Consider the following 26337-nt stretch of genomic DNA (forward strand, 5'->3'; position numbering starts at 1 on the left):
TGTTTCAGTAAATCGCATAATTGTATCATTCCTTAGAGCTATGTAGCATCCTATTGTATGTATGTGCTACATCTTTATGATACACTCTGAGTGCAAAGCCTGGATTAAGCCTTGAGCACTACCCAGCTAGCTCAAAAAAAATTTTTTTTAAAAAAAGAAAAGCTAAAACCAAGCCAAACCTTTAGTTTTTTCTGTTATACTCTATTTCATGTTATCTCAAAACAAGCTAGTCACAAATTCAGTAAGTTATATTTTTACATTGTGAGTTTCTGATAGTTCAAAAATCATCCAAATAACGCCACAGTTCTAGAACATCCATTTTCCGATGTGTGTTTGTGTGTCAAATTAGTAAAACAAAAAGCTGTGGAATCTGAGTACTCAAGTGCTGGCCTTGGGCTCAGTTCTCCGGTTCTCTTCTCTGGGCTGGCAGAGAAGAGCTGAGCTGCTGAGAGTGTGTCCTCTAGTGGCCATTTCTCTGCAAAGTTATGGCCAGAAAAGACAGAATACCATTAAGAAGTAGAGCAGCACACTCTAGTTTCTTAGCAATTCCCAGAGGGTGCAGACTACATTAACTGACTATTCAAAGACAATAATATTCAGGAAAGGCTTTGTTCTAAGTTGGCAAATGGCTCCTTGCACTTCCAAATATATACAAGGCTGTTAAAAGAATTTTCTTAACCAATCTTGATATTACCCTTGTGAAGAAGAAGGAAGTCCTAAAACTAGAGGAAGATTTAGCAGATCTAGGACTAAATGAAGGGAGAGAGGCTTCTATTTTGCAATTGTTATAACTCAACCATACTCCCCCACCTCACCTTAATCCTATTCCTACTGGGCATTATCTTTATTTAAAATGCTGGTAAGTCTATTTGCAGTTTGTATGAACTCATTATTAGAATATAATTTCTTTCAACTACTAAGATTTTTGTCACTCCTTTAATTTTTGTGCCAAAACATGTTTCTCACTGGCTTCACTTGAAAACTGGCTTAAGGAGTTACCTTAGTCAGTTACTAACTAGTATAAGTTAAACAAGGAGATATCAAACCCAGGATTCCTAATGGCCACCTCCCCAAATAATTTTATGTAATACTATGACCCAAAATAACTTTAACATGCTGCCAATGAATTCTCAGAATCAAAAAAATCAGCATAAGACAGTTTATAGTATCACTTCTCTAACCATTGCAAATAGTTCACTTGAAATAAGGCAGGCATAAATCATAGTTCCAGTTCTTCCTAGAAAATAAATACGTTAATGAACAAACTACCATTGTCCGTGGCAGTAAGTGGTATCAAACTACTTTTAGAAATATTCAAAGTTCATTTGGATTGGTTTTCTTTCACTCTGAACATGTTTGGTCGAAATACTTATACTCAGAAACAGCCAAAGTTCTTTCACTGCTCTGAATGAAGGTCCACCTAGAATCCTTTGTCCTGATATATGAATGCACCAAAGAATGTTTTCATGGGTCTTGAATCAAGGCCTCTGAGGACTGCAGTACTTAGGAGAGATAGTCTAGGACTCTAGAGCTACTTATCAATAAGAACTTATTACACCCGGCCTCTCTAACATAAAAAAAGTACCTATGAAAAAGAAAACATAGGGGCCAGAGAGATGGCAGAGCATTAGGGCATTTGCCTTGTATGCGGCTGACCCAGGACAGACCTCGGTTTAAACCCCAGCATCCCATATGGTCCCCCAAGCCAGGAACAATTTCTGAGCACATAGTCAGGAGTAGTCCCTGAGCATTACTAAATAAAAAAAAATATCTGTAGTTCATGCAATGTTCCAACACCCATAAAGGGAACTAGTTTTAATCAATTACTTGGATGATTATGTGTTCGTTCTGATGAAATGGCCATATTGGTAAGTAAAAGATGACCCCAAATCAGTAATTTCAGGGGTTCAGTATATAGCTCTAAGTATGAAGCATGTGCATTGCAAGTCAGCTCCTAGTGCTACCACATGTCCCCCAGTGTGATCACAGCTCTGTTATCTGTGATTCTCAGCACTGTAAGTAATTTCCAAGGTACTACAACCAGGTGTACACGAGCACCACAAGTAAGGGGGTGCAACTACAGGAAGCAAAGTGACTAGAAGATGTGCAAGAACTGTGGTCAGAGAGTGAGATCCTTGTCAAATATTGAGATGATTTCTGGTGAGCACTACAATCAGAATGTGGGTGAGCACCACCCCTAGGGAGCACCACAACTAAATGTGCAGGTTCCACAGCCAGATGTGGTTATGAATGACCTCTGGTCACTGTGACAATAACAATAATAACAAAATAATGAAGGGAATGAGAAAAAAGCAATTACATATTGTTCATCCTCTCTATTCTTCATTAATCCATAGTATTATAAAGGCCAATCTATACAAAAATTTCAACATGTGGCACCAAACTTTTGATCTTGTCAATTAATTAATGACTTGAAACTAGTTTTCAAGTAAGACTAAATACTATTCAGCTATATATGGCAGTCTTAAAAATGTTGTTTTCCTGTAGTTTAATAGAAAAACAAACTTATTTAACAATCTGCCAAAAATGAAATACTTTGTCAGAAATTATAACATTAATACTGAAATATTAATATTGAAAGCCTAAAGTGATCAAATAAAATTTAGTTCAAGTTGAAGAACAGTTTTTTTTGTTTGTTTTTGGGCAACACCAGGTGGAGCTCAGGGGTTACTCCTGGCTCTGAGTTTAGGGGTCATTTCTGTCAGGCTCAGGAATGCCAGGGATCAAACCTGGGTCAACCACATGCAAGACAAACACCCTACCCTCTGTGCTATTGCTCTGGCCCCTGAAGAACAATCTTAAATCATACAAAACTTCTCTGATATTGCCAAAGTTATATGGCATTTATATTTTGACAAATATTTTATTTGAGAAAGAAAAAATCCTCGAAAGTCACCAAAAAAACAGGTTGGGAGAGGATATGCTTAACCATCTTGGGTTCTCCTAGTCCTGTTTTCTCACTTCTCCCCTTGTTTCCTTATTTCCTTCCTTCAGTCTTGAGACTAATATTTATAAAAGTTAACAATGGCTAATACCGATTAATAGCATTAGATGTTTAGTTATTGTACTTTAATATATTATATATTCTTTTAAAGAGAGAAATAATTTTTTTTTTACCTTTTCCTCCCTTACAATGAATTGCTACAATATTTTCTTTATTTTGAGCCAGCCATTGATTTACTTGCTTGGTGAATTCCAACATTTCCCTGGATTCAAGTTTAAGATTTTTAGTTGAATTAAAACACTTTTAAAAAAGTCAAGCCTAGTATATTTATTCTTCTTCTGAAAGCCAGCTTGGTACGAAATTTACCTCAGCGAGGGAACATTATGGTCATCAATCATGATTCATTGGACTCTTTAATTGAAGTGTTTAGGATCATAAGATCTTTCACCTAAAATAAATAATAAAGGTCTTATACTTAACTCTAAAAGCTAGAGTAAATGAGACAATTACAAGTAAGTCACACTTTCCTATTAGAAATTTCTATATTCCTTTGTATAAAAAGAATTTTCTCATGGGCTTCAGCGGCTTTACAAGGAACTTAAGAAGGTTGTGTGTGTGTGTGTGTGTGTGTGTGTGTGTGTGTGTGTGTGTGTGTGTGTGGTTTTTTTTTTGGGTCACACCCGGCAGTGCTCAGGGGTTTTTTCCTGGCTCCGTGCTCAGAAATCGCTCCTGGCAGGCACGGGGGACCATATGGGACGCTGGGATTCGAACCGATGACCTTCTGCATGAAAGGTAAATAAATGCCTTACCTCCATGCTATCTCTCCAGCCCCCGTAAGAAGGTTTTTTGTTTTGTTTTGTTTTTAAAAAGAAAGTGTTTATAAAAGAAAAGCATTTCAAAAAAAATTAAAGTTTCTCTTAAAAGATAATAACTTATCTATTCCCAAGTAATTTAGTTTGAAATCATTGGGCACTGCGCAACAGAAATAAATGTGGCCAACCAAAATGCTGCCTCCAGACTATGCTTACTTAAAATGCAGGGTGAAGAAAGAACAAAAGAAGCACAGTTTATTTGTTTTTTTTGGGGGGGGCTCTGCACTCACAATTCCCTTCTGGCAGGCTCGGGGGATCATATGGGATTCTGGGATAGAACCTACATCCATCCGAGGTTGGTCGAGTGCAAGGCAAATACCCTACAGCTGTGCTATTGCTTCAGCCTCCCCCCCCCCCCCCCCGAGGCAGAGTTTAAACTGGGATAGAATCTGTTTTCTACCAGCTTTATTTATTTCTTTATTAAAAATAATTCCACTCTCCATGGCTGATTCATACCCAGCCTGCCAGACCCTCATTACTTCCCAGATTTTTTAAATTTAAATTTTATTTAAGAACTGTGATTACAAAATTGTTCATGATTGAGTTTCAGCCATACAATGTACATCGCCCTTCACCAGTGCACATTTCCTGCCACAAATGCTCCCAGTTTCCCACCCCACCCCCCTGCCTGCTCTGGGACAAATATTTTACACACACACCCCTTTCTCTCACTCACCTTATTTTTTTTCTTTTTTGACACTGTGGTTTGCACTATTGTTAATGAGAGGATACCATGCATATTATCTTCAAACTTTAACAAAAAAAAATTTTTTTTAACCTTATTGGCCCTCGTACCACACTTCTGTGAGTTCAAGAATGCATTTGTTGAATTGTCTGTCATTAAAACACAAACTGAGGGGCCAGAGCAATACTATAGCAGGTAGGGCACTTGACTTGCCTGCAGCTATCCCAGGTTCAATCCCAGCATCCCATAAGATCTCCAGAGCCCAACCAGGAGTGATCTTTTTGTTTGTTTTTGCTTTTGTTTTTGGGTCACACCCGGCGTTGCTCAGGGGTTACTCCTGGCTCTATGCTCAGAAATCGCTCCTGGCAGGCACAGGGGACCATATGGGATACCGGGATTCGAACCGATGATCTTCTGCTTGAAAGGCAGAAGGCCTTACCTCCATGTTATCTCTCTGGCCCCCCAGGAATGATTTCTAAGCTCAGAGCCAGGAGTAACACCTGAGTACCAATGGGTGTGAATGTGTACCATCCAAAAAAATGACAAGTGGGTAGTAAATAAACCATCCAAATGCTGCACTGGTGAAGGGGGGTGTTCTAGTTATGACTGTAACCCAAATATGATCATGTTACTTAAATAAAAATATATTTAATAAAAAAGAATACATAACAGTTGTATATAAACTAATAAAGTTATTTTATATGAGTTCTTAAAAAAAAAAGGAGAGATTCGGAAACACCTGGCATCAATATTAGCCATTTCCTAAAATTAACCTAAAATTTCATACATTTGTCCTTCATTTAGCAATTTAAAATCAGGAGATTTTAAATATTCTAAGTTATTAATTCTCAAAGAGCTTATAAAGTAATGTTTGATTATCTGGATAGAGTCTACTATAAGTGTAAATGTTAAATAGATGATGCAAGTCTTCCAAAGAATTAACCACAATAATATATGGTCTTTAACTAAAACAAATTCTGAAAAAGATATGCCTTCTCTAAAATGACTTGGATATTACAATTGTCCTAAGTACTAATTAAATAAGTAAATCATAACATATACAATAGAAGTGTATGTATTCATGATAGGAAAAAATAAATTCATGACTTGACTCATGATGTAGATTAGTGGCTTTGCATATATGAGGTTCAATTACAAGCATGCCCCCAAGATAAAAGTGTATTATATATTAGATGTGGCAATAGAAAGAAACTGATGTTTTCTTATTTTATTTTATTTTTTTAAATTTTTATTGTGGCCTAAGTGAGTTACAAATCTTTCACAGTAATATTTAAGGTACATAGTAATAATGAATAAGAGAAATTCCACCACCAGTGTTGTCCTCTCTCCATCTCCTATTTTAAAAATTATTTATGTATATCTACATATACATACTACATACTTCTAAAATAAATCAGTTAACATCACTGTACAAATAATATTTTCAGCAAACTTTTCCATCTAGAACATATACATATATTCACATGTTTTACACAATAACAAAACCGTGTAAAAAAGTAAAAAAAAAAAGTATAGTTCTAATCAGAGCAATATTTTATGGCTTTATATTGAGAAAAATAAAGGTATAAAAGACCAACCCATTAAACTGGTTTTATCTAGTAGAAGAAAATAAGTGAAAAAGATAAACATGAGTGCACAGAATTGGGAGAAAAATAAGATTTTTACATATGATATATTCATTGACTCTCTTCCACCAAAATAAAAGCAACTCACAAATAGCCCTAAAATATTTTAATAAATTTTTTATTGAATCATCATGAGATACTCAGTTACAAAATTGTTCATGATTGAATTTTAGTCATACACATGAACTATCTCACAGCACAGAGACTGGAACACATCAAAAAGAACAAGAACAGCTAGTGTTGGTGTGGATGTGAAATGAAAAAAAACTATCATTAATTGCTAGTGGAAATGTCAACAGGTATAGTCTTTTCAGGAAACAATATGGGCATTCTTCAAAAACTAGACATTGAGCTTCCTTCCATATATCTAGCAATACTGCCCTGGAATTATACCCTAGAGGCCAAAAAACACAATGCAGAAAAGGCAACTGCACTCCTAATGTTCATTGCAGCACTATTCACAATAGGGAGAAGATAGAAGCAACTAAAGTGCCTGAGAACAGGTGAGTGGATAAAGAAACAGTGATGTATCTACACAGTGGAATACTATGCAGTTTTTAGCCTTAAGAAATTTTAGTGGATATTGAAGGTTCAAATTCAATGCCAGGCACTAAATTATCCAGGCTAAGTATTGCTGGGGATATATTCAGAGTATTGCTGGGTAGCCCACTCTCCAAAATAACCCATTGATTTATTACCTCTTTTTAAATTTAAAAGAATAAATGAATAAATTATGATTTAGAACACTTAATCTTTTAAGAAATAATTGTAGTAACTTATAGACTACTCAAGAAGTCAAGAAAGGTTGGATGAATAAAAAATGACTCAACTTGGGGCTGGAGCGGTAGCACAAGAGGTAGGGTGTCTACCTTGCACGTGCTAACCTAGGACAGTCTATAATTCGATCCTCCAGCATCCCATATGGTTCCCCAAGACAGAGCGATTTCTAAGCACATAGCCAGGAGTAACCCTTGAGTGTCACTGGTTGTGACCCAAAAACCAAAACCAAACCCAAAAATAAAATGACTAAACTTGGAAGCTGAAGAGATAGTACAGAAAGTAATGTGCTTACCTTGCACATGGCTGATCAGAATTTCATTCCTGGAACCCCATACAGTACTCCAATCCAGAGGCTGAAGTGTTGATGTATGGTAGTTGAACTTGGACATACTCCTCTGATAACCCCACTGTAATGACAACTAAACATGCCCCCGGACACATCCACTTTGTCATGCCGGGTATAAAAGGAAAAACTTGGACCTTTGCAGGGGGGTCCAGGATAGTGACCAGAGCAGCACCTGCTGGTCTGCAGGAGGCCAGAGATAAAGCATCAGAGAGATGCTGCCTGCTTCGTATCTATCCCCTTTTCTTTCTTTCTTATACCAGGGCGTCCCCAGGCCACCTCTGGTCAGTGAATTTCCACCTATCTCTCCCTCTCTCAGAAACCTCTGAGCGGCAGCGACAGGCCCCAGCCTCCAGGAGGAATACAAGTATACTTGGTTTCTAGTTCTCCCCTCTCTCTCAGTACCAAATGATGGTTACTACAAGTTGGTGTCTCTGGGTGGGCACAATGCCCCATCTGGCATCTGGGCCCCATGGGCCTCTGTGAGCCTTACAGCACGGGGCCCTGGCAGCCTTGGGCCTCTGCAGCATGCAGCTCTGCAGCCCTGGGTAAGCCCAGTACCATTGCTAGATACGGCCAACTAAAATGACCCATGTAAATTCAGATCAAGATAACAATGAGATACATCTCACATCAGTGAGAATGATATTTATCAAAAATAGTAGGAACAATCCGTGTTGGGAGAAATGTAAAAAAAATAGCTATCATCCACTGCTGGGAGGATGTAATCTGGTTCAACCCCTGTGGAAAAATATGGAGAATCCTCAGCAGATTTAAAATTGAGTTGCCATGTAACCCAGCAATTATATTTTTGGGTATCTATCCCTAGGACTTCAAAACTAAATGATAACAATCCACTACAACTTTTACCCAAAAGTAAAATTTTGTAAAAATACTGTTATCTCTGATTCAATATAGAACTTTTTGCCTATAGTTCAGGATGTGTTTACTAAGAAATATAATTTTTGTTAAGTATTACTTACCTGAATAGGATTCCTATAGAAAGATTGCTTTCCAGAAGATGGGAATGACATGGCAATAATGCGGTCTGGAATTTAAATAGGCACTATTATTAATGTCATTTTGGATGTGAAACAATATATCATAGCATAATTTATAGACAGGCTCTTTTCCCATATATATTAATTTTAATACTAAAAGTGACAGAAGCAAAACCTAGCTAACCCTTATCCTAATAAAGATAACATAAAATTAGTCAATACAATGAACATTAAACTCAATTGGTTCTCAGATTTGTGCTGACCTCAGCCTGATATTGCCCTAGGCGGGAATATTTTAAATATAAATAAGAGTTAAAGAGATGGATCCAACAATATTGGGAATAGACAGGATGCTTTCTAGGCTTTTTTTTTTTTTTCAGGCCACACCCCTTTGATGCTCAGGGGTTACTCCTGGCTAAGTCCTCAGAAATTGCCCCTGGCTTGGGGGGACCATATGGGATGCCGGGGGATAGAACCAACCACGGTCCTTTCCTTGGCTAGCGCTTGCAAGACAGACACCTTACCTCTAGCGCCACCTCACTGGCCCTGCTTTCTAGGCTCTTAATCCAAAAACCTGAGACAACCATGTAACCAGGCTTCTAGGAAAGAACAGGTCTCTTTGCACTCAATAAATATTTAGCCAAAGCCATGAAAGTCTGCTGAAATTCAATTCAACTTTCTGTAGTTTATCCAAGTAGCTTTTTGAGATGACAATAGATTTTTCCATTGTGATTTTCATAGACTTTCCATTTAACTATAAATATATCACACTACAACAATGGCATGTGTTTATATGGACAAAAAATAGGTTTGAAAAACTATGACTAAGACAAGGCAAAAACAAAATCAACGTTATTTACACATAAGAAAAATGTGACAGTACAATTAGTCACATTTAGTAACAATTAGACACATATATCAACAGTTAAAATTCACAAACCAGTAACATAAGTGAGGTCTAGGTCAAATCCATCCTTCCTGTATCTTCGTTTATTTCCTGAAACCTGAGAATTTAAAACATTAAACGTGACCGAACATAAAACCAAAAACCTTATAGCTTTCTAGAATTCTTGCCACTATTTTATGAAACATAGTTTTTTTTCTGAGTTTTAAATATGTACTGTTTACTTACCATCCTTCTGGCCAGCTTTTCAAGTTGTCTCTTTTGATATGCCAGCTGAAAAAGTCTTACCAGGATGATAAGTTGTAAAGATCGAATAAAAATTATCAATCTAATAGAAAGTTTAAAAAATCAAAATTTACTTCAGAAACTAACTCTTTATAATTAAGGACTAACTAGACCAGTAATTTTTATCTAAGATTAATTTGACACTCACAGCCTCCCATCCCATTCCACATCTGCCATCCAGTCACAGAAAGGGTGTCTGTCAATGTCTTTTAGGTGATACAGAGGTTGCTGATTATTTTATTTTCAAATAATTCCAAAATCCTATCATATTACACCAAGTTTTTTTGGAAACTGAATTGAAGTCCTGGGATCTTAAAAGCAGTAAAAAGGCATTTTATTTGATTAGTGAATAATCCTGGTGAGCCACCTAATATCAGTATGCCAGTATATACAGTATATACATACATACATATATATATATATATATGGTCCCAGAGTTTGAAGAAAAAGGCTATCAGTCTCTCACATTTTAAGCTTCCTGATCTCTAACGATGACAATTTGACCCCAATGTTCTCCATTCCAGCTTTACAGCAAAATTTAATTGCTGTGTATTTTTCTTTTTAATGGGCCACACCTGACAGCACTCAGGGATTACTCCTGGCTCTGCGCTTAGAAATCGTTCCTAGTTGGGGACCATATGGGACGCCGGAAATCAAACTGTGGTCTGTTCTAGATCAGCCGGGTACAAGGCAAACATTCTACCACTGTGCTACCACTCTAACCCCTACTGCTGTGTATTTTTTTTTTTATCCACATCAGTAGGTTTTTTGTTTTGCTTTCTTTAAAATAATCGTTAAATATATGAAAATTTTGCCAATGATCAAATCAAAACTCTCTCCATTATAAACGAGAAGCAGGCACTGCATATGTAAATATTTGTAGTTGAGGTCAAATGAAAAGTGTGTGTAGAGGGGGTTAAGCAGTTATTTTCCATGGAGTTCAGGATACCATGTAGTGTCAGCCTCTTGCTGACTGAGTGGGCTCAGACCACTCTGCTATTTCTTCAGGAAGCAAATAAAAAATTTAAATTGTAAAAAGTTACAAAAGTGTATAATAGCTTTCTGGGAGCCGGGAGATTCTGCCAGCATGGCATTTGGCAGCCCTCCGCCATGCCAAAGGCCTCTCTAATCAGGCCTAGGAAGGGGTGCGGGACATGGGTCACCTCAGCACCCCTCTACCTCCTTCCTCTGGAACTTCAGGTCTTTACCTGGCCACATGGCTGGGCAAGCCAGCGAGGTGGGAATAGCAGCACAATAGGTTCTGGCTTGAGGACTTACCAGGGATGTTTCCTTATTAAACCTGTCCATTGTGAAACTGCTCGGGGGCACAGTGACAAATATTTGGATATCATTTTGTTTCATCTGCTTGTCATAATCTGAAAGCCATCCAGGAGCTCGTTTTATTCCTTTACTCCCTCACTCCCATCTCTTGTTACCCCACATTTAACCATTTTTCTGTACTAATGATTTTTGTTTTGGCCAAGGTGGATTACATATCTTTCACAGTAATTATTTGGATGTAGTCTGAAGCTTCAGCAGGCAACACGTCACAGCAAGGTTCCATGCTGTAGGTTTTTTGGCCAAGATTAGGTGAATATGCAGCCTCGGCTGCCCCCCACAGCCTTCTCTCTCCTTCCTCCCCGTCCCCAGGGTTATTCTTGGACCCCTGCTCACGGTCCCAGCAAGTGGGTTCCGGGGAGGGGCCCGGAGAGATAGCACAGCGGCGTTTGCCTTGCAAGCAGCCGATGCAGGACCAAAGGTGGTTGGTTCGAATCCCGGTGTCCCATTTGGTCCCCCGAGCCTGCCAGGAGCTATTTCTGAGCAGACAGCCAGGAGTAACCCCTGAGCACTGCAGGGTGTGGCCCAAAAACAAAAAAAAAAAAAAAAAGAGAGACCCCAGGCTTCCTTGTTCCTGCAATGGGCTGGGAGGGGACTGGTGAACTTTCAACTTTCAGCAATTAGGAAGCAAATGCCTCTCGGGGAGTCGGAAGCTTCAGCAGGCAACAAGGGGACGACATAACTCCATGTTCTCTTCGCTTGTCCAGACCAAAGTGGTGTCTCGGAAACACCCCCCCCCCACCTTGACTATTTCTAAAACATAAAAGGGACACGTGTATCTCCTTTGTATATCTCAGATGTATTCCCTTAACATCTATAACTTTTTTCGAATATCCTCATATAGTGACAATTTTGCCCACTGGATTTGTTATTTGATTGACTGATTTTCCCCCCTTTGAAATCTGTTTTATAAGTAATACTGGTAGAAGAGTATCTCTGTATAGATTTCATGTTTGAACCAAGTTATGAGGAATGTTGGACTTTATTCGTCAGCCCCCAGATGCACCAACAATATCTTCTCTTTTGCATAGGCACATTAAATGGGAAAATAATACATATGCAAACAAGTTCTTATCTAATAGAGATGGGAACACAAATTTGGTAATTAGACCTTTTACCCTGAACATTGGCATAATGATTTGGCTTAGACCTCAGAAGAATGGGCATCGCCCACACACACCTGAACAATGGATACCATCTATGGAAACAACCACAATTGTCTATAACATTACCACGATCCAAGCCTCTACCAGGGAAGACCTATCACTACTTTGGCATTGACTTACTCCAAAGAGTGCTCTCAACACCCAGACGACTCAGCAACAGTCTGCATGCAAGACAGATCGCTCTGCATTTAATGGTATGCTGAAACTAGAGGATGCTCCACATCAGCCTGACATCGATGAAAGAAATGCACAGAATCCAGAGTCTTTAAATATAAGAATTTGATACCAACAATAGCTAAAGTGTGAAAAAGTTTCACCAGAACCACGGAGAATGACTCGGGTTGGACTGGTGTGCCTGGAACCCAGAGTCTGTCTTATGCCAATAAACTTTTGGGATGAGGCCTTTTTGTAATCAGGTCAAGGATTTTTTTCCATTTTCCCCATTTTTATGGACCTATGCAAACAATGGCGATTGCCACTATCACACCTTTACTATATATTTTTACTCTTATCCTTCAAGGGAAAAAAATACAACTTACTGAACTTAAAAACAAATAACTGTAGTAGAATGCCTGTCTCGAATACAGGCAGGGATAGGAAGGGGGGAGGGGGTAATGTTACACTGGTGAAGGGGGGTGTTCTGGTTATGACTGTAACCCAACTATGATCATGTTACTTAAATAAAAAATATATTTCAAAAAAAAGAGGATAATAAATCCTACGGTTATTTTATTCAAGGACTATACCTTTATTCAAAGGAATCTGTTTGTATCCCTTCCACTAGCCCCTAAACACAATCATACTTCTGTTTTTAATCATATTGACATTATCTATATAATATTTTGGGCCACACCCAGCAGTTCTTAGGGCATACACCTGGCTCTACACTCCTGGAGTTGCTCGGGGGACTGTATGGGCTGCTGGAGATAGAACCTAGTTTGACTTCATGCAAGATAAGTTAGTGCTCTGGCCCTAATCATGTCGTTTTTAATATGTTTATCTGACACGGTATCAACATACATTTTAAAAGAATATGTAAAATTCGACAGAAACAAAAAGACGAACTTTGTATATATTTCTTACCTGAAGATATTGTTAAGCTCAATAAAGTGATAATATATACAAACTATATCAACCAGTAAAGTCACCACAACAATGACAACATTTAAGGGGTTTAACACATCAGAAAAATAGTTTCGTGTCCTGTAATATGAGACAAAATATCAAACTTAGGTTCTTATTCAAAAGAAGATATTATAATATTTTATTTTATTGGATGGGTATGAATTTGGGCCATAACCAATGGTACTTAAGGGTTATTCCTGGCTCTGTGCCCAAAAGTGAGCCCTGGCAGTACTCAGGGGACCACATTCAGTGCTGAGAATTTAAATCAGAGTCATAGCCACTGAAGCTGCATGCAAGGTGGCTTCTGAACTATTTTTTCAGCTCCAAGAATATTTTAACAACACAAATTATTTTGTTCCTCCTCATTCCTTAATTCCTACATTATTTAATTATTTTAGATGCATTTGCTAGGTTATACTAAGAAAAATAATCATATTTATTACTTTATACTTATATATGAAAAAGCATATATGGCAATTCAGTACAATAAGAGATGTAACCAAGAGACTGAACATAAGCAAGCAGGTCTCCATGAAGATGGGAGATAAAGGTAGGATGCTGCGAATTGGGCAAAGGAAGCCCAAATAAATTTCAAATCTTTAAGATAACTGGGGCTGTGAGGAATACACAGGAGAAAACTTTGATAGGTCTAGAAGTTCACTATTATATTGGCTTGTAATTTCATCCCCTAGCTTCACATACACACTGAAATTCCAGTGAATGGGTGGTCCCCTCCCCAGGCTAAGTTGAATGTGCATTGTTGCTTCTTCCTCTCTAAAATTTTTTTTTTGTTTTTTGTTCTTTTTTTTTGTTTTGTTTTGTTTTTGGGTCAAACCCGGCAGCACTCAGGGTTTAGTCCTGGCTCTATGCTCAGAAATCACTCCTGGAAGGCTTGGAGGACCATACAGGATGCCAGGATTCGAACCACCGACCTTCTGCATGCAAGGCAAATGCCTTACCTCCATGCTATCTCTCTAGCCCCCCTAAATTTCTCCTTTATTCATGGGTTTTGATATTTCAGGGAAAACTTCTTCGATTCTGAGGCAGTTCCTTTCTAGTCCCACATAATTTAGGAATGGGCAACTGTTTAAAAGCATAACAGAAGTCAGCAAGAAAAGAGATAAAGTTACTTTCTGAAATACTTTAGATGAAGTGAGACTGGAAAGTTCTGAGACTCACAGTAATTCAGCTCTAGGGCTTGGCTACATGACTCCATCTTTTTTTTTTTTTTTTTGGTTTTTGGTTTTTGGGCCACACCCAGCGATGCTCAGGGGTCACTCCTGGCTGTCTGCTCAGAAATAGCTCCTGGCAGGCACGGGGGACCATATGGGACACCGGGATTTGAACCAACCACCTTTGGTCCTGGATCGGCTGCTAGCAAGGCAAACGCCACTGTGCAATCTCTCCTGGCCAATGAGTCCATCTTCTCAGAAAACCAGTGTTTAGATAAAATTAGCTGCTGCTTTACTCCCAGCTTATTTTATAGGATGAGCACCCCTCATATCTCCTGTGCACCGTAGCAAATTTTTAATTTTAATTGATGGAGGAAGTTGATGATTTATTATCTAGTATTTAATAATATGCTTTCAGGTTGTTGCTGTTTGCTTACATCTCTCTTTGGTTTTAGACCATACCCCCCAGAGGTGCTCAGGGGTTACTCCTGATTCAGGAATCACCACTGAAGGAATCCAGGGTTCATATGGGCTGCCAGGGACTGAATTTTTCTCTGTCTATGTTTCTGTGTCTGTGTCTGTCTGTCTGTCTCTTTCTCTTTTATTTTTTAGGGCCAGATATCAAGCACAGGTCTCATGCAGGCAAGGCAAAGTGATTTACAACTGAGCCATATCCCCAGTCTCAGTACTGTCAACTTTTATTTAAATTCAATTATAAATGAAAACGTTGATAATTTACGTCACATGTTTTTTAATACTGTGCATGCAGACATAGCTACCTGGCTCCACAATTTGCAAATCCATTGAAGTTTTTTCTACTTTTTTTGTTTTTCCTACTTTTGCTTTCTGCGTGCAAAATGAATCATTTCAGAGCTGAAAATGTTGTGTTCTTCATGAATATTCTTATTCATTTTTGAGTTTGTTGTGCCTTTGATTTTATTCTATTTTGTGAATACTGCTTAGTTCTTTATCTCTTCATCTCATTATTTGATTCACCTGCATTCTTTAAGTTTCTCCTTTCTTGAATGTTCTTTGCTGCAGGTTGAACAATGTTTACATTTCATTATTTGATTCACCTGCATTCCTCAAGTTTCTTCTTCCTTGAAAGTTCTTTCCCGAAGCTTGAACAACTGTGCAGAGATCTGTAAGTTTTTCATATTGCATTCTATTTTATTTGTTTTTTCACATGTATAATTAATCATTTCAGAGCTGAAAATGTTGTGTTCTACATGAATATTCTTATTCATTTTTAAGTTTGTTGTGCCTTTGTTTCTCTTCTAATACTTTGTGAGTACTGCTTTGTTTTTTGTATTACTTCATCTCATTATTTGATCATCAGCGTTTTTTAAGTTTCTTCTTCTTCCTTGAAATTCTCTGCTGAAGTTTGAGGAACTGTGCAGTGATCTTTGTGTTTCTCCTACAGCTTCTTTTCACTTTTGCTTTCTGCATGCAAAATGAATGATTTCAGAGCTGAAAATGTTGTGTTCTTTATGAATCTTCTTATTCATTTTTGAGTTTATTGTGCCTTTGTTTTTATTCTATTTTGTGAATACTGCTAAGTTTTTTATGTCTTCTTCTCATATTTTTATTCACCTGCATTCTTAAAATTTCTTCTTCTTCCTTGAAAGTTCTTTCCTTAACCTTTAACAACTGTGCATTGGTTTGGGAGTGTCTCCTATTGCTTTCTATTTTCTTTTGCTTTTTGCATGCATAATTACTCAGTTGAGAGCTGAAAATTATATGTCCTTATGAAGCATCTTATTCATTTTTATGTTTGTTGTCCCTTTGTTTCTCTTCTAATACTTTGTGAGTACTGCTTTGTTTTTTGTATTTCTTCATCTCATTATTCAATTTCACCTGCTTTTTTTAAGTTTCTTCTTCTTCCTTGAAATTCTCTGCTGAAGTTTGAGGAACTGTGCAGTGATCTTTGTGTTTTTCCTACAGCTTCTTTTGACTTTTGCTTTCTACGTGCAAAATGAATGATTTCAGAGCTGAAAATGTTGTGTTCTTCATGAATCTTCTTATTCATTTTTGAGTTTATTGTGCCTTTGATTTTATTCTATGTTGTGAATACTGCTTAGTTTTTTATCTCTTCATCTCAATATGTGATTCACCTGCATTCTTTAAGTTACTCCTTCTTTCTTGAATGTTCTCTGCTGCAGGTTGAGCAATGTTTTCATCTCATTATTTTATTCACCTGCGTTCCTCAAGTTTCTTCTTCTTCCTTGAAAGTTCTTTCCTGAAGCTTGAACAACTGTGCAGAGATCTGTGAGTTTTTCCTATTTCATTCTATTTTATTTGGCTTTTGTCATGCATAATTACTCATTTCAGAGCTGAAAATGTTGTGTTCTTCATGAATCTTCTTATTCATTGTTGAGTTTATTGTGCCTTTGATTTTATTCTATTTTGTGAATACTGCTAAGTGTTACTATGTCTTTGTCTCATTATTTTATTCACGTGCATTGTTCAAGTTTCTTCTTCTTCCTTGAAAGTTCTTTCCTTAACCTTAAACAACTGTGCATTGGTCTGGGAGTGTCTCCAATTGTTTTCTATTTTATTTTGCTTTTTGCATGCATAATTACTCATTTGAGAGCTGAAAATGATATGTCCTTATGAAGCTTCTTATTCATTTTTATGTTTGTTGTTCCTTTGTTTCTCTTCTAATACTTTGTGAGTACTGCTTTGTTTTTTGTATTTCTTCATCTCATTATTTGATTCACCTGCATTTTTTAAGTTTCTTCTTTTTCCTTGAAATTCTCTGCTGAAGTTTGAGGAACTGTGCAGTGATCTTTGTGTTTTTCCTACAGCTTCTTTCGACTTTTGCTTTCTACGTGCAAAATGAATGATTTCAGAGCTGAAAATGTTGTGTTCTTCATGAATCTTCTTATTCATTTTTGAGTTTGTCAATCAAATAATGAGAAGAAGAAATAAAACTCACAAAGCAAATTCAGAAAGTACTAGAATAGCAACAAAGACCTAAAGAACTTAAATATCAATAAGAAGTTTCTTAGAGAACACAACATTTTTAGCTCTGAAATGAGTAATTATGGATGTAAAAAGCCAAAGTAAATAGGAAGCAATAGGAAAAACTCACAGATCACTGCACAGTTGGTCAAGCTTCAGGAAAGAACTTTCAAGGAAGCAGAAGAAAATAAAAGAATGCAGGTGAATCAAATAATGAGATGAAAACATTGTTCAACCTGCAGCAAAGAACATTCAAGAAAGAATTAGAAACTTGAAGAATGCAGGTGAATCAAATACTGAGATGAAAACATACAAAACTAAGCAGTATTCACAAAGTATTAAAATAGAAACAAAGGCACACAAACCCAAAAATGAATAAGAAGATTCATGAAGAACAATTTTCAGCTCTCAAATGAGTAATTATGCATGTAAAAAGCCAAAGTAAATAGGAAGCAATAGGAAAAACTCACAGATCACTGCACAGTTGGACAAGCATCAGGAAAGATCTTTCAAGATAGCAGAAGAAACTGGAAGAACGCAGGTGAATCAAATAACGAGATGAAAACATTGTTCAACCTGCAGCAAAGAACATTCAAGAAAGATTGAGAAACTTGAAGCATGCAGGTGAATCAAATAATGAGATAAAAACATACAAAACTAAGCAGTATTCACAAAGTATTAGAATAGAAACAAAGGCACACAACCTCAAAAATGAATAAGAAGATTCATGAAGAACACAAAATTTTCAGCTCTGAAATGAGTAATTATGCATGTAAAAAGCCAAAGTAAATAGGAATTAATAGCAAAAACTCACAGATCACTGCACAGTTGGTCAAGCTTCAGAAAGAACTTTCATGGAAGCAGAAGAAACTTGAAGAACGGAGGTGAATTATATAACGAGATGAAAACATTGTTCAACCTGCCGCAAAGAACCTTCAAGAAAGAATGAGAAACTTGAAGCACAGAGGTGAATCAAATAGAGATGGAAACATACAAAATTAAGCAATATTCCTAAAGTATTAGAATAGAAACAAAGGCACACAAACGCAAAAATGAATAAGAAGATTCATAAAAAACAGAACATTTTCAGCTCTCAAATGAGTCATTATGCTTATAGAAAGCCAAAATAAACAGAAAGCAATAGGAAAAACTCACAGATCACTGCACAGTTTGTCAAGCACCAGGAAAAAACTTTCAAGGAAGCAGAAGAAACTGGAAGAACGCAGATGAATCAAATAACGAGATGAAAACATTGTACAACCTGCAGCAAAGAACATTCAGGAAAGAATGAGAAACATGAAGAACAAAGGTGACTCAAATAATGAGATGAAAACATACAAAACTAAGCAGTATTCCCAAAGATTTAGATAGAAACAAAGGCAAACAAACTCAAAAGTTAATAAGATGATTCATGAATAACAAAACATTTTCAGCTCTCAAATGAGTCATTTTGCATACAGAAAGTAAAATTCAAAAGGAGCAGTTGGAAAAACACAAAGATCACTGCAGTATTGTTCAAGCTTCAGCATAGAACATTCAAGAAAAAAGAAATCTTAAGGAATACAGGTGAATCAAATAATGAGAAGAAGAAATACAACAGAAAAAGCAAATTCAGAAAGTATAAGTATAGAAACAAAGGCATAACAAACTTAAAAATAATTAAGAAGTTTCTTAAAGAAAACAAAATTTTTAGCTTTGAAATGTGTAATTATGCATGTTTAAAGTCAAAGTAAATAGAAAGCAATGGAAAAAACTCACAGATCAGTGCAGTTTGTCAAGCCTCAGGAAAGAACTTTCAAGGAAGTTGAAGAAACTGGAAGAACGCAGGTGAATCAAATAATGAGATAAAAACATACAAAACTAAGCAGTATTCCCAAAGAATTAGAATAGAAACAAAGGCACACAAACTCAAAAGTAAATAAGAAGATTCATGAAGAAAAAACATTTTCAGCTCTCATTTTCCACACGAAAAGTAAAGAAGCTGTAGGAAAAACACAAAGATCACTGCAGTTTTGTTCAAGCTTCAGCATAGAACATTAAAAAAAAGAAAACTTAAGGAAAACAGGTGAATCAAATAATAAAAAGAAGAAATACAACTCACAAAGCAAATTCAGAAAGTACTAGAATAGCAACGAAGACATAACAAACTTAAAAATGAATAAGAAGTTTCTTAAAGAACACAACATTTTCAGCTCTGAAATGGGTAATTATGCATGTAAAAAGCCAAAGCAAATAGGAAGCAATAGAAAAAACTCACAGATCACTGCACAGTTGGTCAAGCTTCAGGAAAGAACTTTCAAGGAAGTAGAAGAAACTGGAAGAATGCTAGTGAATCAATAAATCAGATGAAAACTTTGTTCAACCTGCAGGAAAGAACATTCAGGAAAGAATGAGAAACTTGAAGAACGCAGTTGCATCAAATAATGAGATGAAAACTGTGTTCAACCTGCAGCAAAGAACATTCAAGAAAGAATGAAAAACTTGAAGAACGCAGGTGAATCAAATAATGAAATGAAAACATACAAAACTAAGCAGTATTCAAAAGTATTAGAATAGAAACAAAGGCACACAAGCTCAAAAATGAATAAGAAGATTCATGAAGAACACAACATTTTCTGCTCAGAAATGAGTAATTATATATGTAAAAAGCCAAAGTACATAGGAAGCAGTAGAAAAAACTCACAGATCACTGCACATTTGGTCAAGCATCAGGAAAGAACTTTCAAGGAAGCAGAAGAAATTGGAAGAACGCAGTGAATCAAATAACAAGATGAAAACATTGTACAACCTGCAGCAAAGAACATTCAAGAAAGAATGAGAAACTTGAAGAACGCAGGTGAATCAAACAATGAGATGAAAACATACAAAACTAAGCAGTATTCCCAAAGATTTAGAATAGAAACAAAGGCAGACTAACTCAAAAGTTAAGAGGAAGATTCATGAAGAATAAAACATTTTTGGCTCTCAAATGAGTCATTTTGCACACAGAAAGTAAAATTCAAAAGAAGCAGTTGAAAAAACACAAAGATCACTGCAGTTATGTTCAAGCTTCAGAATAGAACATTCAAGAAAAAAAGAAAACTTAAGAAATACAGGTGAATCAAAAAATGAGAAGAAGAAATACAACAGACAAAGCAAATTCAGAAAGTACTAGAATAGATATAAAGGTATAACAAACTTAAAAATGAATAAGAAGTTTCTTAAAAAACACAAAATATTCAGCTCTGAAATGACTAATTATGCATGTTTAAAGCCAAAGTAAATAGAAAGCAATAGATAAAACTCACAGATCACTGCACAGTTGGTCAAGCATCAGGAAAAAATTTCAAGGAAGCAGAAGAAACTTGAAGAACGCAGGTGAATCAAATAACGAGATGAAAACATTGTTCAACCTGCAGCAAAGAACATTCAAGAAAGAAAGAGAAACTTGAAGAATGCAGGCGAATCAAATAATGAGATGAAAACCTACAAAACTAAGCAGTATTCTCAAAGTATTAGAATAGAAACAAAGGTACAGTAACAGAAAAATGAATGAGAAGATTTATGAAGAACACAACATTTTAAGCTCTGAAATGAGTCATTATGCATGTAAAAGCCAAAGTAAATAGGAAGCAATAGCAAAAACTCACAGATCACTGCAAAGTTGGTCAAGCATCAAGAAAGAACTTTCAAGGAAGCAGAAGAAAATGGAAGAACGCAGGTGAAACAAATAAGTAGATGAAAACATTGTTCAACCTGCAGCAAAGAACATTCAAGAAAGAATGAGAAACTTAAAGAAATCAGGTGAATCAAATAATGAGATAAAAACATATTAAAACTATGCTGTATACACAAAGTATTAGAATAGAAAAAAAGACACACTAACTCAAAAATGAATAAGAAGATTCATGAAGAACAAAACATTTTCAGCTCTCAAATGAGTCATTTTCCACACAAAAAGTAAACGTCAAAAGAAGTAGTAGGAAAAACACAAAGATCACTGCAGTATTGTTCAAGCTATAGAAAAGAACATTCAAGAAAATAGAAAACTTAAAGAATACAGGTGAATCAAATAATGAGAAGAAGACATAGAACAGACAAAGCAAAATCAGAAAGTACTAGGATAGAAATAAAGGCATAACAAACTTAAAAATGAATAATAAGTTTCTTTCTTTTTTTTTGTTTTGGTTTTTGGGCCACACGCGGTGTTGCTCAGGGGTTACTCCTGGCTATCTGCTCAGAAATAGCTCCTGGCAGGCATGGAGGACCATATGGGACACTGGGATTCGAACCAACCACCTTTGGTCCTGGATTGGCTGCTTGCAAGGCAAACGCCGCCGTGCTATCTCTCCGGGCCCAAATAATAAGTTTCTTAAAGAACACAAAATATTCAGCTCTGAAATGAGTAATTATGCATGTTTAAAGCCAAAGTAAATAGGAAGCAAGAGCAAAAACTTACAGATCACTGCACAGTTGGTCAAGCTTCAGAAAGAACTTTCAAGGAAGCAGAAGAAACTAGAAGAACACAGGTGAATCAAATAACGAGATGAAAACATTGTACAACCTGCAGCAAAGAACATTCAAGAAAGAATGAAAAACTTGAAGAACGTAGGTGAATCAAATAATGAGATGAAAACAAACAAAACTAAGCAGTATACTTAAAGTATTAGAATAGAAACAAAGGCACAGAAATGGAAAAATGAATAAGAAGATTCATGAAGAACACAACATTTTCAGCTCTCAAATGAGAAATTAAGCATATAAAAAGCAAAAGTAAATAGAAAGCAATAGGAAAAAAATCACAAATCACTGCACAGTTGGTCAAGCATCAGGAAAGAACTTTCAAGGAACCAGAAGAAACTGGTAGAACGCAGGCGAATCAAATAACGAAATGAAAACATTGAAACCTAAGCAGTATACTTAAAGTATTTGAATAGAAATAAAGGCTCAGAAATGGAAAAATTAATAAGAAGATTCATGAAGAACACTATATTTTCATCTCTCAAATGAGTCATTTTCCACACGGAAAGAAAACCTCAAAAGAAGCAGTATGAAAAACACAAAGATCACTGCAGTATTGTTCAAGCTTCAGCATAGAATATTCAAGAAAAAAGAAAACTTAAGAAATACAGGTGAATCAAATGAAGAGAAGAAGAAAATCAACTCCATATGCAAATTCAGAAAGTACTAGAATAGAAACAAAGACATAACAAACTTAAAAATAAATAAGAAGTTTCTTAAAGAACACAAAAATTTCAGCTCTGAAATGAGTAAATATGCATGTATAAAGCCAAAGTAAATTGGAAGCAATAGGAAAAAGTCACAGATCTCTGCACAGTTTGTCAAGCATCAGGAAAGAACTTTCAAGGAAGCAGAAGAAACTGGAAGAACGAAGGTGAATCAAATAACGAGATGAAAACATTGTTCAACCTGCAGCAAAGAACATTCAAGAAAGAAGGAGAAACTTGAAGAACGCAGGGAATCAAATAATGAGATAAAAACATACAAAACTGAGCAGTATTCACAAAGTATTATAATAGAAACAAAAGCACACAAACTCAAAAATGAATCAGAAGATTCATAAAGAACACAAATTATTAGCTCTGAAATGTGTAATTAAACATATAAAAAGGCAAAGTAAATGGGAAGCAAAAAGAAAAACTCACAGAATACTACACAGTTGGTCAAGCATAAGGAAAGAACTTTCAAGGAAGAAGAAAAAACTGGAAGAATGGAGGTGAATCAAATAATGAAATGAAAACATTGTTCACCCTGCAGCAAAGAACATTCAAGAAAGAAGGAGAAACTTGAAGAACGCAGGTGAATCAAATAGTGAGATAAAAACATACAAAACTAAGCAGTATTCTTAAAGGAATAGAATAGAAACAAAGGCACACAAATTCAAAAGTGATTAAGAAGATTCATGAAGAAGACAACATTTTCAGCTCTGAAATGAGTCATTATGCATGTAAAAAGCCAAAGTAAATAAGAAGCAATAGCAAAAACTCACAGATCACTGCACAGTTGGTAAAGATTCAGAGAGAACTTTTACGGAAGCAGAAGAAACTTAAAGAACGATGGTGAGTCAAATAATGAGATGAAAACATTGTTCATCGTGCAGCAAAGTACATTCAAGAAAGAAGAAGAAACTTGAAGAACGCAGGTGAATCAAATAATGAGATAAAAACATACAAAACTAAGCAGTATTCTTAAAATATTAGAATAGAAACAAAGGCACAAAAATTCAAAAATGATTAAGAAGATTCATGAAGGACACAACATTTTCAGCTCTGAAGTGAGTCATTATGCATGTAAAAAGCCAAAGTAAATAGGAAGCAATAGCAAAAACTGACAGATCACGGCACAGTTGGTCAAGCATCAGGAAAGAACTGTCAAGGAAGCAGAAGAAACTGGAAGAACGCAGGTGAATCAAATAACGAGATGAAAACATTGTTCAACCTGCAGCAAAGAACATTCATGAAAGAATTAGAAACTTGAAGCATGCAGGAGAATCAAATAGTGAGATAATAACATACAAAACTAAGCAGTATTCTTAAAGTATTAGAATAGAAACAAAGGCACAGAAATAGAAAAATGAATAAGAAGATTCATGAAGAAGACAACATTTTCAGCTCTCAATTGAGGAATTTTGCATGTAAAAACCCAAAGTAAAGAGAAAGCGATAGGTAACACTCACAGATCACTGCACAGTTATTCAAACATCAGGAAAGAACTTTCAAGGAAACAGAAGAAACTGGAAGAACGCAGGTGAATCAAATAACTAGATAAAAACATTGTTCAACCTGCAGCAAAGAACATTCAAGAAAGAATGAAATTTTTTGCAAAATCCGGCTCCCTGTGTGTGACATCAGGCAGGGAAAATCCACGAAAGTATGCCTGCCCAGTGAGGCCCAAATGTGAAAAATTGTGAGTGCGACCCGTGTATATCTGTCTACTGTCCTCTTGCGTGAAACTCTTGCGAGTGGGCCAAAAAGAGGCTTCAGAAAACTCGCTCGCCCATAGGCCATTTTCAGGGAGGGACTCCATAGCATGAAAACTGGCAAGCCTTTGCAAAAGCCGGCTCCCTGTGTGTGACATCAGGTGGGGAAAATCCACAAAAGTACGGCTTCCCAGTGGGGCCCAACTGTGAAAAACTGTGAGCGTGACCTTTATATGTCTGTCTACTGTCCTCTTGCGTGAAACTCTTGCGAGTGGGGCAAAAAGAGGCTCTAGTGGAGCACAGCCGCTCCGCTTTGCTACGCGGCTGTGCATTCTTTCTAAGGAAAGAAAACCATTGCAACAAGAAGGAAAAATCACACTAAGAACGACTCTATATCACAGAAGCAAATATTTCTCTCCAGACTGTCTTCTCTGTTGCATGTTCGGGCTTAAGATTTGACCCAGTGTGAGGCTTCATCCACGGAGGACTCCCCTCCCTTAGAGGCAAGTCAGCCCATCCAGAAAGGGAGGAGCCAGAGGAGTGTGCTCCCTGTATCATATAGCCAATGATTACCACCACAACACGTAGAAAAACCCACAATACAAGTCTGATAATGGGGAAACAACGCAGGCCAGCATCAGACATAGAGAATGAAGATGACAATTCTGAGGACCAGATAATGACCAACCAACTAATCAACCTCTCAGATAAGGACTTTAGACTAGCAAAATGGAAGATGCTCAAATACCTCCAAGAAACCATGGATCGAGTTGAACAGAACACTAATAAGAACCATGAAAATATGAAGACAGAAATCACAAAACTCCAAACTGAAATAACATGTCAACTAACAGGCCTGAAAAACTCAGTAAACGAAGTGAATGACAAAATGGATAAGCTCTAGGACAGGGTATCAGAAGCTGAGAATAGACTTGGTGCTGTGGAAGATGAGATACATAACAATTCCATACAGCAGGAGAGATTGGACAAAAAACTTAAAGCAAATGAGCAGACAATGGAAAAATTAGTCAAAGAATGGGAACAGATGAAAATAGAAGATTATGATAAGATCAACAGAAACAGCTTGAGATCATTGGAGTCCCAGAGACCCAGGAAGAAAATTTTCAGAAAGAATCAACAGTCAAGAACATCATTAAAGAGAAACTTCCAGAGCTAAAGAATATATGTGATCAAATCCTGCATGCCCGAAGAGTACCAACCAAAAGAGACCCCAGAAAAACCACCGCAAGACACATCCTAGTCACAATGACAAATCCCACAGTTAGAGACAGAATCCTGAAAACAGCAAGATCAAAAGGGGAAATCACGTTCAAGCAAGCTTCCCTGAGATTTACAGCAGACCTGTCACCAGAAACACTCAATGCCAGAAAGCAGTGGTGGGATATTGTGACAAGACTGAATGAAATGAATGCTTCACCCAGAATACTATACCCAGCAAAACTCACTTTCCGGTTTAACGGAAGAATACATGGTTTCACAGACAAAAAACAGCTCAGAAACTTCACAGACACAAAACCAGTCTTAAGAGAAAAACTGAAAAACCTAATCTAAGACAAGACTAACCAAAAGACACACCAAATTTCGATATAAAGCTGGCATTAAATCCCAGGACAATTCTTTCTCTCAACGTCACTGGACTAAATGCACCAGTCAAGAGACACAGAGTGGCTAAATGGATCAAAAAACTCAATCCAACCTTCTGCTGCCTACAAGAAATGCACCTGAATAGTCAGAACAAACATAGACTCAAAATAAAAGGCTGGAGAAAAATTATCCAAGCAAACAACACCCATAAAAAAGCTGGAGTGGGGCTTGGGGGAGACTTTGTTTCCTGTGGGGCTTGGGTGAGATTTTGTTCCCTTGTGCGGCCTGGGGGAGACTTTGTTTCCTGTGCGGCTTGGGTGAGATTTTGTTCCCTTGTGCGGCTTGGGGGAGACTTTGTTTCCTGTGCGGCGTGGGTGAGATTTTGTTCCCTTGTGCGTCCTGTACGGCTTGGGTGAGATTTTGTTCCCTTGTGCGGCCTGGGAGAGACTTTGTTTCCTGTGCGGCTTGGGTGAGATTTTGTTCCCTTGTGCGGCTTGGGGGAGACTTTGTTTCTTGTGCGGCTTGGGTGAGATTTTGTTCCCTTGTGCAGCTTGGGGGAGACTTTGT

Source organism: Suncus etruscus, chromosome 8 (assembly GCF_024139225.1).
Source record: "Suncus etruscus isolate mSunEtr1 chromosome 8, mSunEtr1.pri.cur, whole genome shotgun sequence".
Lineage (NCBI taxonomy): Eukaryota > Metazoa > Chordata > Mammalia > Eulipotyphla > Soricidae > Suncus > Suncus etruscus.